The sequence below is a fragment of the Canis lupus genome, chromosome 4 (genome assembly GCF_048164855.1).
Source record: "Canis lupus baileyi chromosome 4, mCanLup2.hap1, whole genome shotgun sequence".
NCBI classification, from domain to species: Eukaryota; Metazoa; Chordata; class Mammalia; order Carnivora; family Canidae; genus Canis; species Canis lupus.
This window is the reverse complement of record NC_132841.1, coordinates 86,592,497-86,604,414: the sequence shown is the minus strand read 5'-3', so window position 1 is coordinate 86,604,414 and position 11,918 is coordinate 86,592,497. Positions and strand designations below refer to the sequence as shown.

The window sequence follows — 11,918 nt, the reverse complement described above, 5'->3', positions numbered from 1 at the left end:
AAAAGAGATTTCCATAAATGTTAAACTCCATACTCTCTATAGCTCCACTCCCTGCTCCCAGCTAGATCAGACCAATATGGATGCTATGAATTAGACCCAAATGAGATCTTCCTGCATCAAGATTTTAGGCTTTTAAGTCCAAATTCCATCTCTCCCTTTCTTTTCCAGAATGTGCTATGTGCTTCCTGGTAGGTATGACAATGCAAAATGGGAACGTTGTTCCCTAGAGTCGCCAAGTGTGCGTTTCATTGCTTCCATAAACTCGTCAGAGTTGACTTTCCTCACACAGTGATAACATTCTGCTTTCAAGTTATTTCTCATGCTAATGATCAGCATCAGGGACATATTCTGATGAGAAGTGTCCAGAGTCTGTTTGGAGTAGCTGGCTTCTTAAGTGTTCCAGAGACAGATGTCTGAAGATCATTTCCAAGCCCTGTAACATAGCCTGCATCTTAATGACACATTTGAATGAGGAGACATATGTAAATTCTGCATCAGTTAAAGGAATATGACTTGAAATGAAAGTGAATAAATGATCTAACACAGCAAAAAGGATTAAGTGCTCATTATGAAGCCGGCTAAACCTTACTTATAGGAGAAAGTCTACTTTCCTTTGTGTTTTCACGGGATCAGATTATCTTTAAATACTTTGTTTTACATGAATTTACATCAATTACATTTTAATCTTTCTATAAGTTTTTTTTTTTTAATTTTGTGTATTTTTTACATACATTGAAAAAAAACCCTTTGTGACCTGAGCTTAGAATTAATCGGTCGTATTCAGGCCAATCGATTGCCTTTGCTGTGACAGCGTTGCTCTTGATCCTCAGAAGTATGCAGGACCACTCGCTCTTAGAGCAGTATTTGACAAGTTAAAAATAAATGTTCAGAATGAAATGCAAAAACACTGCTTCTAATCATATGCAAATTGCTACCAGAGTGTCAGAGATGACTTCTCACAAGTATCGGGGAATTCCAGCTAAGGTTATTAAAAAAACTACCATGATATATTTTTTTAACTGTTTGACTTATATTATTAAAAAACCCTACATATATTAATAAGGACATTTTCAACTCTTTGATAGGATGCAAAATCTGCTTTTTAAGTAAATGTAAAAAGTTTTATTTCCCAAGCCAAATTCCTGAGGACATAAAACTTTACTTAAGTGTTCTGCCTTTATATAGTATATATATATTTTTCAGTATCTTTGTGATATGGTAGGTTATTGTGAACAGTTGCTCAATGAATATTTCCTTTTTCGGACTTCTACGCTCATTTCAACTTGCACTGATAGAGTTAAATTTCAAAATATCTCCCTCTTTAGATTTTAATATTTTCCCACCATCTGGATTATCTCTGAATTTATTCCTGATAAGAGAAAATATCATATTTAATCATTGTAGCTTTGTCTTTTCACATTGAAATTTTATCACTGTGACAATTTCACTTTCCTTTGGGCACAAATAGACTGTTACTAATTATTATATAAGATCTGTTTAATCAACATTAGAAGTAACAGTCATACAGAAGATACCGAGTAAGAATCAACGATCTTATCCATTTAGGCCTGCAGCAAGTAAATCTACGATGAGTACAATTTTGGAAAAAAAATGGTACTCAGAAAAAATGTTCTTGTTTTTCTGTCATTCTAGCAAGGTGAAGTGGATTATTATATAACCTCAATTTCTTGATTTTTTTTTTTTGTGACACTTATTCAACCTCATAAATACACAGGATCCATTTTTTCATTCATATTATTCTAGTGACAGGTTAATTTTTCAGACAGGTCCTGCAAAGGTTCTTAGGATTCCCATCCCTGGGTATACATGTCTTATATCACCTCCTTCCCTCCATTTGAGTGTGGACTGGTTCTGTGAAGATGCTGGAAATCACAGTATGGCAAACCTGAAGACATTTTTAAAGACAATTAAGGCCCATAATCAGTAGATTTTAAAATTAATCACAAGAGAGATTATTCTAAAATTGCAGACACCCTTCTCTTCATGGAGTTGAAGAAACAATCCACCGTGAGGTCTACTGCAAATGAGTGAATTCTACTAACAACCCTAGGAGTTTGGGAGAAGCCCCAGGGCCTCAGATGAGAGAGAGCACAGCACCAGACAAGCCCATGAGACGACGTACAAGGGATTTAACTAAGCTGTGCTTGAGCTCCCCAACCTACGAAACTGATAGAATCATTTGTGGGTTGTTTTGAACTGTTAATCTTTTGGTGGTTTGTTATACAGTAATAAAGCTTATACACTCTGTACCCCTCCTCGTACTTTAGATCTGAAGGATCCCACTCTCCAATATGGAAACTGTCTCATACGATCCAGTAGAAGCTGACCTCGAGTCAATCCTTATTAGCCGTACTGCCTCCCTTTGAGTATGGAGTCAGGTTCAGAAATAGAAAAATGATGAATGCATTTGAGGAAAAAAATGTCTGTTCAACGTTATGGTTCCCCAATGTTAATATGAGAGAATATTTTCTGCGATTCTGAATCCATATTTTAGGTGACTGCAGGTGCTAGCGTGGAGTTCCTCCTGCAAAGTTGTGGGAGACAGCTTGATAGGCCCGGTGCACCAGGCACCCAAAATCCAGGAAGGGAGGGAGACAGTGTGAATGGTTCCCTCCAGATAAAGTCACACATCCACCTTCTCTATCTAGCCAATGACTCCGGCTACACTAGGATACTTTATTAAAAAAAAAAAAAAAAAAAAAAAAAAAAAAAAGTCTTGGAATAGAGGCCTCTTCCAGGGACAGAATTGCTTCTTTTAAGCTAATATGCAGTAACTTAAGTCATCTGCTTTTAACTTAAAAATTAGCGGCTACTGGTGTGTGTGGGTAGCTCAGTTGAATGGCTGCCTTCCCGTCAGGTCATGATCTCTGCGCCCTGGTATTGAGCCCCTACACTGGGCTCTACACCCAACTGTGTGTGTTGGGTCCCTCTCCCTCTGCCCCTTCCCCCTGCTCATGCTTCCCTCCGTCTCTGTCTCTCTCTCTCTCTCCCCTAAATAAACAAAGATAATCTTTTTTTTTTTTTAATTTTTATTTATTCATAATAGTCACATAGAGAGAGAGAGAGAGAGGCAGAGACACAGGCAGAGGGAGAAGCAGGCTCCATGCACCGGGAGCCCGATGTGGGATTCGATCCTGGGTCTCCAGGATCGCGCCCTGGGCCAAAGGCAGGCGCCAAACCGCTGCGCCACCCAGGGATCCCAAAGAGAATCTTAATAATAAACAAATTAAATGAACAAAAATTGGCAGTTACTTTTTTAGAAAAAAAAGTATCTTGAATTTTATTGTTGATCTTTGATACTAAATTTAGTACATCGACAAATTCAGAACCTTAGCTCTCTCTTAAAATTTCAGGTTCAGACGAAAAATCTTATTCTAAATCCATAAATATGTAACTACTTTTAAGACGCGTTAGATTAATTAATGATTAATCCCATTTAAAGTGCCACTTTAAATAAACAGCTCCAAACAGCTTAAATTGCTTTCAAATTCAAGATATTTTCTTTGTTTGTAAGAATTTTCAAACCCTTGATTTAATAAACACAATCCCCGTGAATCCTCAAACAGGCTTGAAAGCACAGCCAGTTCCCATCTGCCTCTACAGCTCAAAGAGGCGGCATGGAGCTCAGCTTCCGGCTCATGTAAGAGCTACTTATCAGCTTTGGACCAACACTTTGTCTTTGCAGCAAAGACTCATCTCGACAGGGGCACTTTCTTTCTTTAATTAGGGTCTTAAGCTGCCGTAACTATATTCAAAGCCTTCCACATTTGGGGAGATTACCTAAGGTTCTAATTCCATTCGTTTTTTTTTTTTTTTAAACATATTTCTTTCTGTTTCATTAATGCAGACTAAGTTACCCTCTCTTTTCTCTTGAGTAATTGTTTTTCCAATGATTTAAAATTTAAGACTTGCCTAAGTATTAACACCTTTACTCTGTCACTAACGTACTTTTTCTCATCCTTTCCTTCTCATTGCTAATTTCTATATTTTCGGTGCATATCTTGAAGGGAAGAAAGCCCTCCACGTCTGTGGGCAATGGGTCAGCTGAGGCTGGGAGAAGTAAACAAGTTATTTACTTTGCAGTTGTTAATTTTATGATCTAATTACTTTTTTTTTTTTTTTTTTGGCTTTTCAAAAATCCTTTCAAGCTTTGGTAACAATTCTGGTATCAGCTTTTTTGATCCTTTTTCATACATACTTTAAGATAAGCTATAACTTCTAAGATGAGTATGAGTTCCTACTATTCTTCTTCTCACTTTCAATCTAACAGAAATGTTATTTGTAAACAGCTCTAGGTTTTCCTCTATATTCATGTGACAAATAAACGTTTAAAGATGGCTTCCATTTCCTTGCCTTCTGATGTTAGACCTTTGTGTGATCCCTTCTCCTTGGCTGTGGGCAAGACTGACTTACTTCTAACCAGTCGAACGTTAAAGGAAACAGAAGCTTTGGATTATGTGAACGTGACTATGTTACATACGCTTGTAGTGCTATCTTACTTTAGTCTCTCTCTTTCCCCTGTGAGCAACTATGCTGGTGAAACCCACATGGCAAAGAATTGCAGGCGGCCTATAAGATGTGAGCATGTGACCATAGCCAGCAAAGAAGCTCAGTCCTGCATCCCAAAAGTAGGAGGCTTCCAACAACCACGTGACCGAGAAGCAATAGTCAACCTTTCTCAATCCTGCAGATAGAGAATCCGGTCCTAGTTAACTCCAAGACTCCAATTTCCTGATTGAGCCTCAGAAGCAGAGGACAAAGCAAAGCCATGCAGAGAAACTGCGAGAAAATAAATGTGTGTTGTTTTAAGCCGAGTTTGTGGTAGCACTGTTATGTTATATAGCAAGATATAATGAATAAAATACAACACAAAATTTCAGACTAAATCATGGTAACAAGTCTACAATCCCTTCCAAATTTGGGGGTATTGCACCTCACTGAAGTATTTTATGTTCTTTGGATGAAAATTTTTGATTATTCAGTTGATAATTTATTTAAATACTATGTCTTTTCTGTGTCAGATATATTGAGCTGACATTGTGGATACAATCAATTCTTTCAACCAATATTCACTGAATATCTACTGTATGCCAGGCACTCTCCCCAGGTGTTGAAGACATAACATTAAAAAAAAAAAAAAAACATTAAAAAAAATGTCTGTTCAGTAAATTCTGGTAAATTTATCAATTCTGGTAAATAAACCAGAAAGTAGATGGACAAAAGAATAGGACAAAAGTAGATGACTGAATATATGCTTACTTCCATTCCCTCCAGAAAGAACAATAAATAAAAGAAAAATGAAATTAGAGACAATAGAATATTAGAGATGTCTACAAAATTCCAAAAGATGAGAAACCAGTGCATAACTGGAAACTGATTTAGTAAACTGGAGAAAGTTGAAACCTAACTGCCAAAGACCAGGAGTGATGAGGCCATCAGGAAGAGTATTCAACTAAAATTAAAGGTCTGTTCATGATGGAGAATTCCAGAAAGGCTAGAAACTGAGTTACTATGTAAGGGTTGAGGCTGAAAACAAAAGGAATTGGTTTACAGGTCTGTATTAAAGGACCAATTCCTTAACCCAACAACTGAGCAACTTATTAATAAGCATGAGAACAGGGTTTTTTCAGATTGTTTTTCAGATTGTTTACTTACTACTATTTGATCTAATATGATTAGCATATTTTTGGCAATATTGATAAATATTTGATAATGATAAGTAGAGCGATAGCCCTAATCTTTAAGTAGGATGATGAGAACCAGGAAATGTATATTTTTCTTATCATTCAATTGATAAAAATCCTAAGTTATAGAAAATGGCAATAGGAGGATAGTTGTAATATGAGAAGCTTGTCTATTGGAAAAATGACTAGTATTTCAGAAAAAGAACTGGCTCATTGTTCTTGCTCAGGTTTGGAATTTAGACAATCACAGCAAATTTTGTGGAATTTTATTTTATTTTTTTTTACCTCTCAGATGCTGTGTAAGGCAGCTAACTTTACTTGCCTACCTTATCTCAACTACCATCTCCATCCATGGAAAGAAACACATGTAATTGTCCCTGTAACTAATTCCTTTCCTTAGGAATCATTTTACATATTTAGAGTGAGTTTGTCCTTGAATCCTAAAGATATCAATATATCTAGTCCATCTAAAATGTTTTCCCATTAACTATATTTGCACTGCCATAAATTTATTCTCTCATGTGCTTTCAAGAATACCAGTTAAGGCTCTAAGGCCAAGAACATACTTCCTGCCTGTTAGCTCACACATATAATTCTCAAAGCAGGAAATTAAAGAATTGATTCCTCAATTAGAAATTAAGTTTAAAATGCAGAGTTAAAAAAAACAAAACAAAACAAAAAAAACAAAACAACAACAAAAAAAAAAATAAAATAAAATGCAGAGTTAACTGTTGAACTTTTCAAAGAGCCAATATTTAGTTTTGTTTATTTTCTCTATTGTTTTTAATTCTCTGTTTCATTTATTTCCTCTCCAATCTGTATAATTTTTTTTATTTCTGCTTACTTTAAGCTTTGTTTGCTCTTCTTCTTTTTTTAATATTTAATTAATTTACTTAGAAAGAAAGAGAGGACAAGCAGAAGGAAGGACAGAAGGAGAAAGAGACTCTCAAGCTGACTCCTCACTGAGTGTGGAACCCCATGTGGGGCTTGATCTCATGATCCTGAGGTCATGATTTGAGCTCAAATCAAGAGTCAGTGGCTTAACTGACTGAGCTATCCAGGAGCCCCAGCTCTCTTTCTCTCTCTCTCTCTTTTTTTTTTTTCTTTAGTGTCATCAGGTGAAAAGTTAGGTTATGGGTTAGAAATCTTTATTTAAAAAAAAATATATAGGCATTTGGGGGCACTTCGGCTCAGGTCATGATCCCAGTCTTGATATCAAGCCCTGCATTGGGCTCCCTGCCCAGCTAGGTGTCTGCTTCTTCCTCTCCCTATGCATTTCCCCTTGTGCTTTCTCATGTACTCTCTCTCCCTCTCAAATAAATAAATAAAGTCTTTAAAAAAAGAAATTTTAAAAAACAAATAAATATAAGCCTCCATAGATATAGATTTCCCTTTAAGCACTGCTTTATCAGAATTTGATTTTGGTGTGTTGTATTCATCTCAAGTGGTTTCTAATTTGCCTTATGAATTATTTTTGGCTCATTAGTTATTTAAGAGTGAGTGTGTTAATTTCAACATATTTGTGACTTCAACAATTTGTGAGTTTCTAATTACCATTGTGGTACAAGAACATACTTTATATGATTTCAATCTTTTAAAATCTATTTAACCTTATATTATGGTTGAAACAATGGTCTATCCTTTAGTATGTTTTGCTTGCCCTTGGGAAGAACGCTGTTGGATGGAGTGTTCTACAGATGTCTGTTAGGTCTAAATAGATTACCGTGTTATTCATCTCTTCTATTTCCTTGTTAATCCTCTGCTCAGCTGCTCTATCCATTATTGAAAACAAGGTGTTGAAATGTCCAAATATTATTGCTGAATTGCCCATTTATCCCTTAAATTTAGATAGCTAGATATATTACAAACTCTCTCTGATCTGTGTTTTTTAGAAGTTTAAACGTTGCATATTTATATAATATACAAAGTCTTCTAAATAAGAAAACATAATTATCAAGACCATGTAAGAAAATTTTAATACCCTGTATTTAATTGACATTTAGTATCAAAGTATTTATAATAAGCAAACAAGAGAAGTAGCTATTGAAATAAATTTACATCTGGGACCTTAACAGCTTGCACTCTATTTGATGCCTGACAGACCTTTATCTCAGGTTCTTGAAAGGATATACGGAATCTATCCCACGATTTAATAAGGAGGTTTATCATCTCACTAGTGTTGGGTAGATCTGAATAGGAATCGAAGACCTATCTTTCACAGATAGTTTTAAAGTTTGAAGGGGTATGGCCTGGAGTGAAGAAGTGGTCTTATGACATCTTTATGCCATGACAAAAAGAAATGAAAGACTTGGTGGAATCAGGGATGTTGATGGTTTTGTTACACTCTGCAGGAAATAAATACACAAGAATAGAATATTATTGATAAATTCTACACTATATCCTTTATGGATTATTGTTAGATATAAGCCTTATATATGCACACTGATATAAATTACTTGAATCAGATAGATATCTGGAGAAAATAATAAATACTTGCAAATATTTGAGTGCTTCTGGCCAACTGCCCCCCCTAAAAAATTTTGGATAAAGAAAATATTTTTTCCCCTTAGATGAGTATCAGTATCTATTTTCTGCATATATTCATTTAGTAGTATAGATGATCCAAGTTTACATTATTCAACTGATGATAGAATGATTCATTTTCATCATAAAAAAGAAGTAGGTTATTAATATAAAAACAAGGATAAATAGCATTTGTAATTGCTGTTGTGTAGAGCTCAAATATCTGACACTTCCATGGACCTTTGTTCTTATTTTCACTGTTATAGGTATCACAGAAGCCCATAATGTATAGATGGATAAGGCTGCCATGTTCTACAACTTGACAATGGTGAGAAGCACCATAAAAATCATCATAAATGTAAATGGCATAATGGAATTGTACAGTGTATAACTTATGTAGTCTATGTTATGATCTCGTGTATTTCCAACTTATTATCAGATTTATGTCCATGATGTCCTGAAGTTGTTCCAAATTTTGCTTTTAATTTTAGTTGCCTTGGCTTGCAACATTGATTACAGATTGGAGAATACTTTTCATTTGATTTTTGGCCATACTTAAGAGATTCGTATTTTTTAATTATAAAAAAGGAATTTTGGCTTGTTATAATTTATATTCCTTCTACTTGTTTTGGAAGTTAATTAATTTCACCCATATATGAACACTACTCAAGTTAGGAATTCATCAAAAAGAAATGGAAGTGGTTTCACACCAACTCCCACCCCATCTTACGTATAGTCTTACATATGTATTTGTGCATGTCCACTAAAGACATGTGACAGATGGGGAGGTAAAAATTGATTAATGATGGTAATAACACAAATGGAAGGCCATACTCCCTTGGGTTCCCCTGCCATCCCTTAAGAACTCAGAATGAGTCATACTCACTGTATCTGTTTGCATTTATAATTCCCTAGGTAAAATATTGTATTTCTAACAGTTTCTCTTACTATGGTGAAGCGATGTAATTGGTGTGTACATATGTATACACAATAATATTATATACATTATAATATATATTTATACAATTTTTTTCATTTGCAAGAAAGGTCTGTTACCTAAATCCTACAGCTTGCCTTGGGATTTCACTCATAAGAACCTAATTATTTCTTTCTGAATAATTCTTTCTTCCATGCATATAGAGCACATTTGACCATAATATCATATTTGTATAACCAGATGGCTCATAAATAAATCATTATAGGTTCTAAGATCCTGGGTTCTTAAATATTATGTTATTTCATTCACCCTACATTTTAACTGCTTGGGTGTGACTATGATAAAATACACTCATGTAATATTAATGAATGTTTAAAATTAAAAATCTCCTTTAAAAATAGCACAATATAACGAGTAGATTATTATGCATGTTACTCTTCAATAGAGATCTTATGCATTGTAATTTGAAAGTAAAGACATTGAAATAATTATACACTTTTTGAAAATATATGGATAGTTTATTTAAATCTATTTATCATCTTTCTCTACATCTGTTTTTCTTCCTATCTATAACTTGTACATAATTGAAAACACTTATACAAAGTGAAATATAGAAAAATTTCACAAAAAATTTAAAAAAGAAAGACTTCACATATAATTACTCTAAGCCTCTCTCTACCTGGGTCATTTTGCCTAACTGTAAGATTTAAATTAAGCCAGGTAATTAGCTGAGTAGAAATTAATATGTATTGTTCACTCTCTGCTCTTTTAAAAAATAAAAATATGTTTAATAAATATTCAAACTGAATACTGAATAACATTTTGTATAAATGGTCATATAATTTTCTCCTTTACTCTGTTCCTGGGATGAATTACACTGGTTGATTTTTAAACATAAGCCAGTCTTGTATTCTTGGAATAAACCCAACTCAGATGTGGAAAAAAAAAAAATAGAAAGACTTCACGTAATTTTTTGTGTCACTTTTCCATGATAATGCATATTTTCCCCAGACACCAAGGCACAGTTGACTGCCATAGACAACCTTCAGAAAACAGCTTCTCTACACATGGAATCTTGTGTACAGCAGGTAAAATAATATATTCAATAAAGGTCTAGTGTTCTGCTAAATTTGTTTATAGCTCCTTAAATTCACATTTTTTTCTGACCCTAGAGGGACCCTCTCCACATCATGGAGCAAGAATAAACCAGCTTAGGTTCAAATTCTGTCTTGACTTTTATTTTGGGTCTGTGACCTTCAGCGAATTAAATATTCTCTTTAACTTAAAGCTCTTTCATATGTAAAACGATAATAATAAAACCTGCGTTATTTCTGCATTGTTCTGACTATGAAGCAAGAGCATATGTAAAGCTGGCACGATACCTGTTGCACAGTAATAAATATTAATTCCTTCCCCACCGTCTCTATAAAATAGGAGTACGAGATTCAATTTACAGAGTTGTTGTGTATAATAAATAAGATTATGTATAGAAAACAATTCAAACTGCGACTTGCACTAAATAAACAATTTCCTTGGTTCTCTATTTCATATGTATAAATCAGTAGGGATGTTGCTTCCTCCTCAAAATCCTCCCTAGACCAACACATCTTCCTAAAGTAGAAGTTACATATTATTCTTTTTGTACTCGTGTAGAAACACACATGAATTTCTACTAGAATATTAAGCATATTATTTTTTCCATTTATTCATTCCTATATGTTTATTTTTAATAAGATTTTATATATTTATTTTTTTTACTTCTACTTAAGTTTTCCCAGAAGTTACTCTTAGTTTCTAGGAGTTTTTTTTTTTTTTTTTTTAAAGATTTTATCTATTTATTCATGAGAGGCACAGAGAGAGAGAGGCAGAGACACAGGCAGAGGAGAAGCAGGCTCCATGCAGGGAGACCGATGTGGGACTTGATCCCCGGTCTCCAGGATCATGCCTTGAGCTGAAGGCAGGTGCCAAACCTGCTGAGCCACCCAAAGATCCCAGAATGCTTTTTGTTGTTTGTTTGCTTTTTGTTTTACTTGTAGCAAGAATTGTTATCAAACTCCACTCATTGGGCTAGAGACCCTTGTGGTTTTAGTGCAAGACTTGTCCCTCATGAGCACTTCACCTACGCTTGTGAGTTCCTGGGTCAGTCGGCAGCCTCAATGCCAGGCTTTAACAATGTGCAGCCTGGGATGGTTTTAAGTCTGTTTCTTTTGCCTGTTTCAAAGATGGATATTATAATAGATATTTTTTCTCCTAAGAAAGTACCATGAAATCTATAAGTTTGTGACGTAGAGTAAGCATCTTTTTCTACAAGACATATCCAGTTACACAACATGTAGAATTCCCTGTGTTCGAATTATAGGAAGACTAGATATAATCCAGTCAGTTGTCATAACATTTATTGAATCCATCATAGATTCTGAGGTAAAGTTACAATTCTAGTATATAAGAGTGCACATCAGTCAAATAAACATGTGGGTGAAAGACAAGTCCCACAGAGAAAAGCTATGTGATACTATGACAGTGTGGAAAGGGGGACTTGGCCTAATTAAAACAGTGTAAGATAGCTTTGGAAGGGTGTGAGGATTGGACTAAGCCTGAAACATTAGTAGTACTTTGTGAAATGAAATAGAAGAAAAGAGATTTTCAGGCAGTTGTAATAGTTTGTGCAAACTTCTTCAGTGGGGAGATAGATAACTGATGCTGGGTGATGCTAATATCTGATTACAGTGTGGAATGTGCCAGGGTCATTTATT

The 11,918-nt window shown here is 34.8% G+C and overlaps 1 non-coding gene across 1 annotated transcript; it reads right to left on the bottom strand.

The window, feature by feature from the left end:
- Window positions 1–11,193: 11,193 nt before the first annotated feature.
- On the bottom strand, window positions 11,194–11,346 carry LOC140632797 (small nucleolar RNA SNORA62/SNORA6 family). The gene has a single exon (XR_012030483.1). It is a non-coding gene; the product is annotated as a small nucleolar RNA SNORA62/SNORA6 family (small nucleolar RNA).
- Between the last annotated feature and the right edge of the window lie 572 nt (window positions 11,347–11,918).